A 14,103-nucleotide genomic window follows, 5' to 3' on the forward strand; every position below is an offset into this window, starting at 1 on the left:
AGATTACTGAAAGCCCTTGTGGGGAGCAGGGGGCATCTACATCCTGCAGGGCCTTGAAAGGACTTTGGCTTTGACCCCTTGGTGAGACAGAAAGCCATTGCAGAGTGCTGAGTTACATGTTTAAAGAATCCCTTTGCCGGACTCAGATGATAAAGAATCCACCTGCCAATGCAGGAGACCGGGGTATGATCCCGGGGTCAGAAAGATCTCCTGGAGAAAAGAATGGCAACTGTCTCCAGTATTCTTGCTTGGAGAATTTCATGGACAGAGGAGCCTGGTGGGCTACAGTCCATGGGGTCACAGAGTCAGACATGACTGAGAGATTAACACTTTTTTATTTTTTGCCTGCTGTATGCAGAATAGATGGCAAGGATGTGGGGGTGGGGGTGGGGGTGGTGCAGAAGCCTACCATTCTCAGGGTGAGCCAGGGGTGGTTCACACAAGAGCAACAGCAAGGGAAGGGGTAAGAAGGTACAGGCTTCTAAAGATCATTTTAAAGCCATGGTCTACATGATCTGTTGATGGATCTAAGATGGACTATAAAAGAAGAGGAGGCATGAATGAACTTTATGGGTTTTGGCCGAAGGACTTAGAAAAATGGAGCTGCCGTGAAACAGGATGAGGGATGGGGGTGGCTTAAGAAGTAGGAGCTTCATTTTGGATTGTTAATTTTGGAAAAGCTTACAGACATCCAAGGGGTGATGCCAGTAGGCAGTTGAGTATACATGTCTGGAGCTCAGGGGTGTGGACAGAACTGAGAAAGAAAAACTGGAATGCATATAAATGGCAATTAAAGCCATGAGATTAGAGGAGTTAATCAAAAAAGTGAGCACAGATGACACAGAGAGACAGAGCAAGAGGGAGAGAGACATGATGAGCTAGACACAAGAGTAATATCTCTAGGAACCAAGCTGTGACACAATGCCTATAGTTTGGGAGACAGAGAAATATAAGTAAAGAAAATACAGCAAGAGCCTGGGATAAAACCAGAAAAGAATGGTACTGTAATCAGAAGCCAAGTAGGAAAAGTTTCCCAGAAAGAAGGAGTAAGCGCTAGGAGATCGTTGGTGATTTTGACAAGAAAAGTTTTGGTGAGGCTTAAGACTCTACACATGGACATCACCAGATGGTCAACACCGAAATCAGATTGATTCTATTCTTTGCAGCCAAAGATGGAGAAGCTCTATACAGTCAACAAAAACAAGACCAGGAGCTGACTGTGGCTCAGATCATGAACTCCTTATTGCCAAATTCAGACTCAAATTGAAGAAAGTAGGGAAAACCGCTAGACAATTCAGGTATGACCTAAATCAAATCCCTTATGATTATACAGTGCGAATGAGAAACAGATTTAAGGGCCTAGATCTGATACATAGAGTGCCTGATGAACTGTGGAATGAGGTTCGTGACATTGTACAGGAGACAGGGATCAAGACCATCCCCATGGAAAAGAAATGCAAAAAAGCAAAATGGTTGTCTGGGGAGGCCTTACAAATAGCAGTGAAAAGAAGAGAGGCGGAAAGCAAAGGAGAAAAGGAAAGATATAAGCATCTGAATGCAGAGTTCCAGAGAATAGCAAGAAGAGATAAGAAAGCCTTCTTCAGTGATCAATGCAAAGAAATAGAGGAAAAGAACAGAATGGGAAAGACTAGAGATCTCTTCAAGAAAATTAGAGATACCAAGGGAACATTTCATGCAAGGATGGGCTTGATAAAGGACAGAAATGGTATGGACCTAACAGAAGCAGAAGATATTAAGAAGAGCTGGCAAGAATACACAGAAGAACTGTACAAAAAAGATCTTCACAACCCAGATAATCACAATGGTGTGATCACTCATCTAGAGCCAGACATCCTGGAATGTGAAGTCAAGTGGGCCTTAGAAAGTATCACTATGAACAAAGCTAGTGGAGGTGATGGAATTCCTATTGAGCTGTTTCAAATCCTGAAAGATGATGCTGTGAAAGTACTGCACTCAACATGCCAGCAAATTTGGAAAACTCAGCAGTGGCCACAGGACTGGAAAAGGTCCGTTTTCATTCCAATCCCAAAGAAAGGCAATGCCAAAGAATGCTCAAACTACCTCTCAATTGCACTCATCTCACATGCTAGTAAAGTAATGCTCAAAATTCTACAAGCCAGGCTTCAGCAATACGTGAACCGTGAACTTCCTGATGCTCAAGCTGGTTTTAGAAAAGGCAGAGGAACCAGAGATCAAATTGCCAACATTCGCTGGATCATGGAAAAAGCAAGAGAGTTCCAGAAAAACATCTATTTCTGCTTTATTAACTATGCCAAAGCCTCTGACTGTGTGGATCACAATAAACTGTGGAAAATTCTGAAACAGCTGGGAATACCAGACCATCTGACCTGCCTCTTGAGAAATCTGTATGCAGGTCAGGAAGCAGCAGTTAGAACTGGACAACGGACAGACTGGTTCCAAATAGGAAAAAGAGTACGTCAAGGCTGTATATTGTCATCCTGCTTATTTAACTTATATGCAGAGTACATCATGAGAAACGCTGGGCTGTCAGAAGCACAAGCTGGAATCAAGACTGCCGGGAGAAATATCAATCACCTCAGATATGCAGATGACACCACCCTAATGGCAAAAAGTGAAGAGGAACTAAAAAGCTTCTTGATGAAAGTGAAAGTGGAGAGTGAAAAAGTTGGCTTAAAGCTCAACATTCAGAAAACGAAGATCATGGCATCCAGTCCCATCACTTCATGGGAAACAGATGCGGAAACAGTGGAAACAGTGTCAGACTTTATTTTGGGGGGCTCCAAAATCACTGCAGGTGGTGACTGCAGCCAGGAAATTAAAAGACACTTACTCCTTGGAAGAAAAATTATGACCAACCTAGATAGCATATTCAAAAGCAGAGACATTACTTTGCCGCCTCAGATCTGTCTAGGCAAGGCTATGGTTTTTCCTGTGGTCATGTATGGATGTGAGAGTTGGACTGTGAAGAAGGCTGAGCGCCAAAGAATTGATGCTTTTTAACTGTGGTGTTGGAAAAGACTCTTCAGAGTCCCTTGAACTGCAAGGAGATCCAACCAGTCCATTCTGAAGGAGATCAGCCCTGGGATTTCTTTGGAAGGAATGATTGTAAAGCTGAAACTCCAGTACTCTGGCCACCTCATGCAAAGAGTTGACTCATTGGAAAAGACTCTGCTGCTGGGAGGGATTGGGGGCAGGAGGAGAAGGGGACGACAGAGGATGAGATGGCTGGATAGCATCACTAACTCGATGGGCGTGAGTTTGAGTGAACTCCGGGAGTTGGTGATGGACAGGGAGGCCTGGCATGCTGCGATTCATGGGGTCGCAAAGAGTCGGACATGACTGAGCGACTGAACTGAACTGAACTGAGGGCAAAAGCCTTCCTGGAGTAGGTTCAAAAGAAAATTTCAGGAACAAAATCCAAACATTAGGTACAGGCAACCTTTTAGGGATGTAGCTGGAGGTACAAGTGAGTCCAAAGAGGGTTCTCTTATAGATGGGAGAAACAACAATATTCAGTACAGAATTTCCAGTGTGTGTTAGTTACTCAGTCATGCCTGACTCTTTGAGACCCCATGAACTGTAGCCCGCCAGTCCCTCTGTCCATGGGACTCTCCAGGCAAGCATACTGGAATGGTTAGCCATTCCCTTCTCCAGGAGATCTTCCCAACACAGGGATTGAACTTGGGTCTCTTGCGCTGGCAGGCAGATTCTTTAGTGTCTGAGCCTTGAGGGAAGCCTTCAATTTTCAATAGTGAAGGAGAAATGGATGATGTGGAGAATGAGAGTAGAATTGCTAGCAACATCTTTAAGTAAGCAAGAAGGGACTGAATGTAGGGAATCAGCGGAAGAATTTGAACTGACCCAAGGAATGGTTAGTTCATCTCAAAAGGTGCAGATAGAGGAAGACATAGAGGTCAGAGTTTGGAGAATTTCACCTCTGAATGCTTTAATTTCTTAGGAAAATTGAAAGCATGATCATCAGCTGAGGTAAGGAGGAGAAGAAGATCAAATAAGTATTGATCAGTAATCATTTAATTCAAGGCTTACTGTGGGCAAAACTGTGAAGTGATGTTATCTTTAGAACTCTCAGGCTACCCTTTCTGTATTGTGATGATGTAGAAACGTGACTCCTACAACTCTTTCATGGAGAAATTTGCATTTAACTGAAGGTTTAACTTGAGAACTCAAGTATCTTAGATGAAATTCAGGAATCAACCAGAAATTAGAAGAGAGGGTTTTGTACCCTTAAGTGAAATAATACAGGTTAACTATTTTTTCTGCCTAGGATGAGATGAGGAGCTAACCCATACAAGTAACAGTTGTATAAAACAGGGGGCTTCCCAGGTGACTCAGTGTAAAGAATTCACCTGCCAGTGCAGGAGATGCATATTTGATCCCTGGGTTGGCAAGATCCCCTGTAGGAGGAAATGGCAACCCATTCCAAAATTCTTGCCTGGAAAATCCCATGGACAGTGGATCCTGGTGGGCTACAGTCCATGTCTGGCTCCAAAGAGTTAGACATGGCTGAAGCAACTGAGCAGGCATGTATACATGTATAAGAAATAAATTTTGGAAAAGGTTTGCATGTGGTAGGGGAAAAAAATGTTCTGTACCTTACCAAAATAAGAATAACACAGTGTGAATATAGAATATTTGTATCACTTGTGAAAAATAACTTTATATTTCTTTTTTTCAGATATGGATATTTATACAGATACGACCAAAAAAGGTGAAACAAGCAAAGGCATCAATGAAAGAAAATCAAACTTATTACAACCATGTCATCAAGAAAGTTAATCTTTCATTTTTAAACTGTAGAAAAACAGAATGAGGCCTCTAGGAAACAATCCTGAAAAGTTGCTATTTATTTACTTATGCTGACATTATGAAATCCACTTTCAAATGCAGCATAACCTTCCACCCAATCACAAAACACTTTCAAGATTGACCCACTATGTGTTTATTCAGCAGAAGATTTTCTATTCATCAAACCAGTCCTATTATTTGCTTAATGCTGACACTTTTAAAAATATACAGCTCATAATCAATCAGTCTCTAGCAAGGCTAAGATCAGAGAGAGGACACAAATTACTAATATTAGAAATGAAAGCAGGAACAGCACTCCAGATCTTATGGAAAATAAAAGCATAATAAAAGAATACTATGAACCACTCCATGACCAGAAATTTGATATCCTAGATGAAAGGGAAAATTTCTTTAAATGACATAATCTGCCAAAACACAAGAATAAATAATCTGAATAAGCCTAAATGGAATAACTAGTTACTAATCTTCTAAAACAGAAAGCACATGGCTCAGATGGATACACTGGTGAATTCTGTCAAACCCTTAAGAAAAAAAAAGTGATACCAATCCTCCATAATCTCTTTCAGAAGATAGAAGCAGAGAAAATACTCCCTAACTCATTCTATGAGGCCAGCATTACCCTAATATCAAAACCAGGCACAAACATCATAAGAAAATTACAAACAATATCTCTCATGAATATAGATGCAAAAATTAACAAAATACTAGCATAACAAAAAAAAATGTATAATAAGAATTATACACCAAGACCAAGTAGGTAGGTGGTTCAACATTAAAAAATCAATTAATGTCACATCACATCAACAGACTAAAAAAGAAAAATCACATGATCATATCAATAGAAGCAGAAAAAGCATTTGATAAAATCCATCACCCATTCATGGTAAAAATTCTCAGCAAATAGGGAATAGAAAGAAATTCTTCAACGATCTAGAAAAAAACTACAGCTAAGATCATACTTAATGGTAAGAAACTCAAGGCATTTCCACTGAGATCAAGTACATGCAAGGGTGTTCCTCTCACCATTCTTTTCAACATCATATTAGAAGTCCTTGCTAATAGTCAAGAAAAGGAAACTAAAAGTATACAGATTGGAAAGGAAGAAATAAAACTGTTCTGAGATGACATGATTGTCTGCAGAAAATATGAAATAAAAATTTACCAAAAAAAAAAAAAAAAAACCCTCCTGGAACTAATAAGTGATTATAGCAAGGTTGCACAAGGGGCTTCCCTGGCATCCAGTGATTGAGACTTAGCAGTTCCATCTTACGGATGCAAGTTCTATCCCTGGCTGGGGAACTAGAATCCCACTGGCCAGGTGGTACAGTCAAAAAAAAAAGTTGCATGATACACGGTTAATGTAAAAAGGTCAACTGCTTTCTATATGTGAGCAATGAGTAAGTGAATTTTGAAATTAAAAGCCCAATATCATTTATATTAGCAACCCAACAATGAATACTTAGGTATAAATCTAACAAAATATGTATAAGATCTATATGAGATTTACAAAACTCTGATAAACATGATCAATGAAAAACTACATAAATGGAAAAATATTCCATATTCATGAGTAGGAAGACTGTCTGTTGTCCAGATATCAACTTGATCTATAAATTCAATGCAATCACAATCAAATCCCAGCAGGTTATTTTAAAGATATTGAAAACTTATTTTAAGTTTATATCTAGAGGCAAGCAACTCCGAATAGCTAACAAAAAGTTGAAAGAAAAGAACAAAGTTGGAGGACTGGTGCTATCTGGCTTCAAGACTTACTGTAAAGCTATGATATTCAAGACAGTGTGGAATTGGAAAAAGAGTAGAAAAATAGGTTCATGAAACAAAATAGACAGCCCAGAAATAGGTTCACATAAATATAGTCAACTGAACCTTGACAGAGGACAGAACAACAGAGCAAAGATAGTCTCTTCATCAAATGGTTCTGGAACAACTGGACATCTACATGCCAAATTAATCTAGACACAGACCTTACACTCTTTACAAAATTAACTCAAATCTAGAAAACTCAGATGACCTTGGGTAGGGTGATGCTTTTTTAGATACAAAACCAAAGATGCAATCTATGAAAAAATTGATAAGGTGAGCGTCATTCAAATTAAAACTTCTGCTCTATAAAAGACAGCATCAAGAGAATTGGAAGACTAGCCACCGGTTGGGAGAAAACATTTTGTCAAAGACACAGCTGATAAAATCTTGTTATCCACAATACACAGTTCAGTTCAGTTCAGTCGCTCAGTCATGTCTCTTTGCAACACCATGAACCGCAGCACACCAGGCCTCCATGTCCATCACCAACTCCCAGAGTTTACCCAAACTTATGTCCATTGAGTCGGTGATGCCATCCAACCATCTCATCCTCTGTCGTCCCCTTCTCCTCCCCACCCTCAATCTTTCCCAGCATCAGGGTCTTTTCAAATGAGTCAGCTCTTTGCATCAGGTGGCCAAAGTATTGGAGTTTCAGCTTCAACATCAGTCCCTCCAATGAACACCCAGGACTGATTTCCTTTAGGATGGACTGGTTGGATCTCCTTGCAGTCCAAGGGACTTTCAAGTCTTCTCCAACACCACAGTTCAAAAGCATCAATTCTTTGGCACTCAGCTTTCTTTATAGTCCAACTCTCACATCCACACATGACCACTGGAAAAACCATAACCTTGATTAGATGGACCTTTGTCGACAATACACAAAGGACTCTTAAAACTCAACAATAAAAGAAGACCTGATTAAAACATAAACTAAAGACCTTGACAGACATCTCCCTCCAAAAGATATTCAGATGTCAAATACGCATTATGAAAAGATACTCCACAGCATATGTCATCAGAGAAATACAAATGAAAACAAGATACCACTACACACCTAATAGAATGGCCAAAATCTGGAACACTAACAACACCAAATGCTATGAGGATATGGAGCAAAAGGAACTTTCCATACACTGGTGGTGGGAGTGAAAAATGGTTCACTCACTTTGGAAGAGAGTTTGGTGATTTCTTGCAAGACGAAACATACTTTTTTAAAAAATAATTTTACTTATTTATTGGCTGCCCTGGGTCTTTGTTGCTGTGCAGGCTTTTCTCTAGCTGCAGCAAGCAGGGGCTAATCTCTAGTTGCAAAGTGCTGGCTTCTCTTGTTGTGGAGCACAGGCTCCAGGCAGGGTGCGGACTTCAGTAGCTGCAGGTCCTCAGCTCTAGAGAACAGGCTCGATAATTGTGGCACGTGAGCTTAGTTGCTCCAGGGCATGTTGGATCTTCATGAACCAGGGATTGAACCTATGTCTCCTGCATTGGCAGGCAGATTCTTTACCAGTGAGCCACCAGGGAAATCCAATATATTGGGTTTCTTTTTACAAGACTAAGCATACTCTTACTATACAATCCAGCAACCTTGCTCCTTGGTATTTAGGAATTGAAAACTTATACCAACACAAAAACTGGTACACTGATGTTTTAAGTAGGTGTATTCAAAATTACCAGAACTTGGAAGCAACCAAGATGTCCTTAAGTAGGTGAATGAATAAATTAAAACTGTCGTACATTCAGACAATGAAATGTTATTCAGGGCTAAAAAGAAATGAGCCATCAGGCTATGAAAAGACATGGAAGAAACTTAAAAGCACATTACTAAGTGAAAGAAGCCAATATGAAAAGGCTACCTGTTGCATGATTTCAATTATATGATGCTTTAGAAAAGGCAAAGACTATGGGGGCAATACAAAGTTTCAATGGTTGCAGGAATGGAGATAGTGGAGACAAAGCACAGAGAATTTTACAACAGTGAAAATACTCTGTGTGAGACCGTAATGGTGGGTATATGTCATTATAAATGAGTCGAAACCTGAAATGTACAACACCAAGAGTGAGGCCTAAGGTAAACTGGGGACTTGGGGGACTATGATGTGTCATTGTAGGCACAAATGGACAGTTCTGATAAGTGATGCTGACAGGGAGGAGCCTATGAATGTGGTAAGGCAGGGGCGTACAGGAAATCTCTGGACCTTACATTGCAAATCTTTAAATTACACTAAAGAAATAAAATCTGTTTTCAAAAAGTACACAGTTCAACATCATTTGTATTTACTACAATAAACACTAGAGGGAGCTTTCCCTCACAAACTAGTTTACCTAAGCCAAAAACAAAGGAAAAAATTTTAAGTTTTTTATAATACTGGAAAATACCACTGTTTATGAAATACCATTTATTACCACTGCTCTCATTTTAGTCTTAAAATATTAACCACTGGCTAGTAAATTAACTGGAATTTTAACTGATTAGATATATTAATAAGTTAATAAACTGAAAAAATTAGAGTATGTCAATATCAACCCTTCAAAACATTTAATCTGTTAGATATTTTCAAACAGGACATAATAAACCTAATAAAAAAGATATGTCTTGGTTCTTTATCGTAACATATGAAAGTATAGTCATCTAAACAAAACGCTAAAACTGGACACTTGATAAGTAGTTTTAACTTATGAAACGTCTGAACTCTTGAGAAGAGAGCTTTTCTGAGCAATGCTGGGTTGTGAAACAGAACAAACTCTGGAAAAGAGGCCAGAGACAAGAGGTTAAACCCAGAGGGACCTGGACGGGACCAGCTCCAGCTGAGATTAAACGATAAAGCTGTAATGTTATCAAAAAGCAAAAAGTGTCATGAGTTTCTCAGAAACCTATTTTTGTCCTGGCCTTCCTTATTACTTCAGATATTTATACCCCACAGCAGTGATGAATGAACATCTTGCGAAGGAGAATAATCCAACATTCTTGAACTTGTGTTCAGAGGCATTGGTGACTTGTAGACCTTATTTATCATTAACCCCTAAATGTGCGAATTTCTTCCTTATACAAAGAAGAAAAAGTCCTAGACGACTGCTACTCAAGGACAAAAAGGAAAACGTATGTTTGCTACTCTCCAAAATTAGGCTGGAAGGAAAGGCAATCACAAGCATCCAGGGGACCTCCCTGGTGGCCCAGTGGTTAAGGTTCCACGTTCCCCATACAGAGGGCCCAGGTTCCATCCCTGGTCAGGGAACTATGATCCTACATGCTGCAACTGAGTTCACAGACAACAACTAAGCCTGTACACAGTGAGGAAGACCCAGCACAGTCAAAAACAACAAGCAACCAGATGCTGGATCTCTGATCTGACTTGCCCTCTCTGTGGATGAAAGGAAAAGCATGTCTCCGCATAGCAACTGTGTCTCCACATAGCGACTGTACATCTTGGAATCCTCTCTGTGCTCTTCAACCCTCCCAGTGGAAGTACTCCTGAAAACAGTGTGTCATAAGGCACTCTTTCTCTCGGAGAAATGAAAAATTAGTACAATAAAATCTTGCATCAAGACTTTCCTTTGGGACCGTCATTCCTTCTTTCTCTGTTAAGGACATGGTGATTGTACCTAGAAAAGTTTCTCACCAGAAAAAAAATTTTTTTCAGAGCTGATATAACCTGTTTAAAGATACGCTTCTTTGTTCAGTAAATATCAAAGATCTCCCCCTTGCCCTTCTTTGTGTGATCTGCCTAATCGATACCAAAGGAAACCATATAATGATTGATGTTGTTCTGCCGCTAAGTCATGTCCAACTTTTGGTGACCCCGTGGACTGCAGCAAGCCAGGCTTCCCTGTCCTTCACGGTCTCCCCAAGTTTTCTCAAATTCATGTAATGATTAAGGGGATGCAAAACACTCCAGGGTCCTGTCATCTTTGATTGCAGAAAACAATGAAAAGCTTGAGTCTTTCTGACCTAGAGAAGGAACATTTTCTGACTATGCACCTTACAGGCGTCTGACTTAAAATCAGATTAATAAATACAGTACTCCCCAAGCATAACCGTTTACCTTTGAGGTCTCTGAAATGTCACCAGATTGCTTGAAACCACGTGGATGAGTGCACTGTGACATGATTAGCCTTTACCCAGCAGAAGCACAGTCCTACCCACCCCTGGACATGACCTGTGGACAGATATCTCCTCTCCCCTTCAGAACTCAATCACATGACACTGTTACCTTTCAATTAATTGATCTTTCATAAATTTGTTAAGATTTCAAGTAAACATTGGTAACTCAAAGCCTCTACCCCAAAATTATTTTCACTTACCAGATTTCATGTATGTAAAACATTTAACTGGTAAATTGTAATTCTTTGAAGGAAACCCTCATTTGAGAATTCTAAATAGAAGGTTTGGCACTGAAATATTCTTCATGTGATAATAGTCTTAATTTTTTTAATACCCCAAATGCATTTTCATATCTATTTCAAAAACATTAATAGTTACAGCAATGCTTTATGGCTGACATTATAATCAACTTGACTGCAGATAAAAGAAATTAAAGAAATCTGTTTGGTGGCAACTAATAATTAGCTTGTATACTGTGATAAATGGCCAGAATTATTTTTCATTAAAATTCTCCATGGGATCTACCTGGCAGAAATTCACAACTTCAAAGTCAGAAAGCACTCAAAGCAAACTAGCAGTCCTCATACTATCAGTCCTCATTTTTCATACATGTGATGGCTTTCAAAAAAAAGATGATTCTTATCATTTATCAGCTGAAATAGGCACTGTTTTATCTAAATAGCACCCACCTCAATTTAGAACAAATGGTTCTAGTGGATGCTGTCAATGTTTGAACCCTTCCCGAGCCCAATGTCCAAACCCCCCACAAAGCAGACCACAGTGAAGAGCATTTAATCTCAGTGGATCCAGTGACAGATATAGGGTTGGGCACATGACCCAAGTCAGGTCAATCTGAATAACTCCCTAGTATTTCTCAAACAGGAGGTGAGATATTCATACAACTGTTTTCCATGTGAGTTCTCGAGCTGTTGAGGAAGTTAGTCTGGTAAAACAGGTGGCCATATCACTTCACTGGAGAAAATTAGTCTAGAGTAATACAAAATGCCAACATCCACTGGATCATGGAAAAACAGAGTTCCAGAAAAACATCTATTTCTGCTTTATTGACTATGCCAAAGCCTTTGACTGTGTGGATCACAATCAACTGTGGAAAATTCTGAAAGAGATGGGGATACCAGATCACCTGACCTGCCTCTTGAGAAACCTATATCCAGGTCAGGAAGCAACAGTTAGAACTGGACATGGAACAACAGACTGGTTCCAAATAGGAAAAGGAGTACGTCAAGGCTGTATATTGTCACCCTGCTTATTGAACTTCTATGCAGAGTACATCATGAGAAACGCTGGGCTGGAAGAAGCACAAGCTAGAATCAAGTTTGCCAGAAGAAATATCAATAACCTAAGATATGCAGATGACACCACCCTTATGGCAGAAAGTGAAGAGGAACTAAAAAGCCTCTTGATGAAAGTGAAAGAGGAGAGTGAAAAAGTTGGCTTAAAGCTCAACATTCAGAAAATGAAGATCATGGCATCTGGTCCCATCACTTCATAGGAAATAGATGGGGAAACAGTGGAAACAGTGTCAGAGTTTATTTTGGGGGGCTCCAAAATCACTGCAGATGGTGATTTCAGCCTGAAATTAAAAGACACTTACTCCTTGGAAGAAAAGTTATGACCAACCTAGACAACATATTGAAAAGCAGAAACATTACTTTGCCAACAAAGGTCCACCTAGTCAAGGCTATGGTTTTTCCTGTGGTCATGTATGGATGTGAGACTTGGACTGTGGAGAAGGCTGTGTGCCGAAGAATTGATGCTTTTGAACTGTGGTGTTGGAGAAGACTCTTGAGAGTCCCTTGGACTGCAAGGCAATCCAACCAGTCCATTCTGAAGGAGATCAGCCCTGGGATTTCTTTGGAAGGAATGATGCTAAAGCTGAAACTCCAGTACTTTGGCCACCTCATGCGAAAAGTTGACTCATTGGAAAAGACTCTGCTGCTGGGAGGGATTGGGGGCAGGAGGAAAAGGGGACGACAGAGGATGAGATGGCTGGATGGCATCACTAACTCGATGGGCGTGAGTTTGAGTGAACTCTGGGAGTTGGTGATGGACAGGGAGGCCTGGCGGGCTGCGATTCAGGGGGTCGCAAAGAGTCGGACACGACTGAACGACTGAACTGAACTGAACTGAACACAAAATGAAACCTAGAGAAAAACAGAATTAAAGCCAAGACTTAGAGAGAGTCCTGGGGTCTCAGGCTGTAGACATCCTTAGAGATGTGACTAAAGTGTTGTTGCATGCATGCTAAGTCGCTTTGGTCATGTCTGACTCTTTGCAACCCTATGGATGGAAGCATGCCAGGCTCCTCTGTCCAGGGATTCTCCAGGCAAGAATACTGGAGTGGGTGGCCATGCCCTCCTCCAGGAGATCTTCCTGACCCAGGGATTGAATCCACGTCCCTTATATCTCCTGCATTGGTGGGTTCTTTACCACTTAGCGCCACTTGGGAAAGTGAAAAGCAAAAGTCACTCAGTTGTGTCTGACTCTTTGTGACCCTTGTCTCTAGGAGTCCTGACCAGCATATAAGTCTATGAGAATATACATTAACATAGATGTTTAAAAGCTATTAGTATTACATATAACCTGTTGAACCCAATTGTTGGGATGGGGTTCATCTGCTATGACTGAAACACAAAGCAACATTTGATTACACAAAACAGAAATTTTTTTCTCTCTCATAAAAAGTCAGTTGACAGTACAAGGCTGTTTTGTTTTGACATTGTGTCATTAAATATTGAAGACTCAGGTTCCTTCTAGCTTCTTGTTATGCCCTGGGGGACTCAACCCCATTGTCCAAAACAGTGGCAACTGTATTGCAAGCAGAAGTAAGGAGTAAATAACAGAAAAAGAGAGCAAGAGGTATGTACACACACACGCACACAAATATAATGGACACTCTTACGGTTTCTTAAGGAAGTTGCCCCCTCGAAACAATCTACTTACACCCCACTGGCCAAAACTAGAGAAAGTTATAGCAGTAAGGAAAGCTAAGAAATGCAGTCCTGCTTCTGGATGGCCACATACCTAGTTTAAAATTCTATTTATTAAAACAGAAGAGAATAGAAATCAGGAACAATCTGCATTCTTGTCATAATCGTCAATGATTCATCAGGAAAAAAGGCATCAGTTAGAGCTGATCAAAAAAGAAAAGTGGAGGTTAGCTAGGCCAGAGTGTTTAAATCATGGGACAGTTCTGAAAAGAAGGATCTTATGTCAAAACTGAAGAAATGCATACTTAAGAGTGGACAAGGTGTTTCAAAACTCTTCCAAAGGGAAGAAGCAGAAAATCTTCTGAACAACCCTCCAAGACAATCATGAGATTACAGTTTTTC

At 40.2% G+C, this 14,103-nt stretch overlaps 1 protein-coding gene across 1 annotated transcript in view; it reads right to left on the reverse strand.

Moving 5' to 3' along the window:
• The window catches only part of TBC1D4 (TBC1 domain family member 4), a 220,446-nt gene that overhangs the window by 99,269 nt on the left and 107,074 nt on the right, over positions 1–14,103 (reverse strand). The gene's annotated exons all lie outside the window — the stretch shown is intronic.

Source organism: Budorcas taxicolor, chromosome 12 (assembly GCF_023091745.1).
Source record: "Budorcas taxicolor isolate Tak-1 chromosome 12, Takin1.1, whole genome shotgun sequence".
Lineage (NCBI taxonomy): Eukaryota > Metazoa > Chordata > Mammalia > Artiodactyla > Bovidae > Budorcas > Budorcas taxicolor.